The following is a 943-nucleotide window of genomic DNA, read 5'->3' on the forward strand; positions in this document are numbered from 1 at the left end:
AACGCTGGCAATCATACAAAGAGCATGTACGATTTCTTGGTGATCATACAATGATTATATATGAATCCTTTGGTTTTAAAGTAGGGTCATCAAGCATGCGCAAATTGAATTTATTAGGAAATAGAAGAAACTTCAATCCTGGTAGCTAATTTTATTCCTCAGTTTATTAGGAATTGAAAACTCTTGGCTGATCGTTTTTACAAGTCCTCCAGAAACTAGGTTGAAACTCTCTATGCAACGCAGAGTACTAGGCGAGCGCTCTTGTGTTTTGTTCGAACAATTTTCTTTTGTTAGGTCAGTTTTGATGGTTTCCTATTTCGGTGTGTTGATTGACTGTAACTTATCAGTTGAAAAAAATCATAAATGGAGAAAGCAATTGAAATTTATTGTCTCTAAAAATAACTTTTTTTAAATAAAAAACACGTAAATGAATGAAACAGATCTCTTTGATAAATGTTGATAAAAATTGCCAAAAAAATTTATATTAAACGACAAACTAAATTTGCACTATAACTGCGTAGAAAAGTACTAGAAAAATCATTGGAAGTTATTTGATTGTTGTTAAAAGCGTTTCTTTTATCAACGTTAAATACTGACAAATGAAACCTTTAACAGAGTTCGGTCGCATCAAACTTCTTCAAAGAATGATCAGAAGTTTTCATGATAATGCGAACATCACAGCGGTTGTTAAGTTTCCCTGTTTCTCAAACGGGTTTTGAAAAACATAAATATGCAGCAAAAACATGACACTAGTTTGTTAAAAAAAACAATTAAATAGTAAATATTTAGTAACAAGTACGAACCATGAAAACTGTGCAGTGATTGGGGTGAAAATATGTTACTGAACTTCCCGTTGTTCAAAACATTAACAATTAAATATAGTAGATATGTGCACAAATGATTTAATAATCAGCAACAAAGTAGAAAGATGAATGTTTAATAA

This window comes from Convolutriloba macropyga, chromosome 1 (genome assembly GCF_964194025.1).
Source record: "Convolutriloba macropyga chromosome 1, txConMacr16.3, whole genome shotgun sequence".
Classification (NCBI taxonomy): domain Eukaryota; kingdom Metazoa; phylum Xenacoelomorpha; order Acoela; family Convolutidae; genus Convolutriloba; species Convolutriloba macropyga.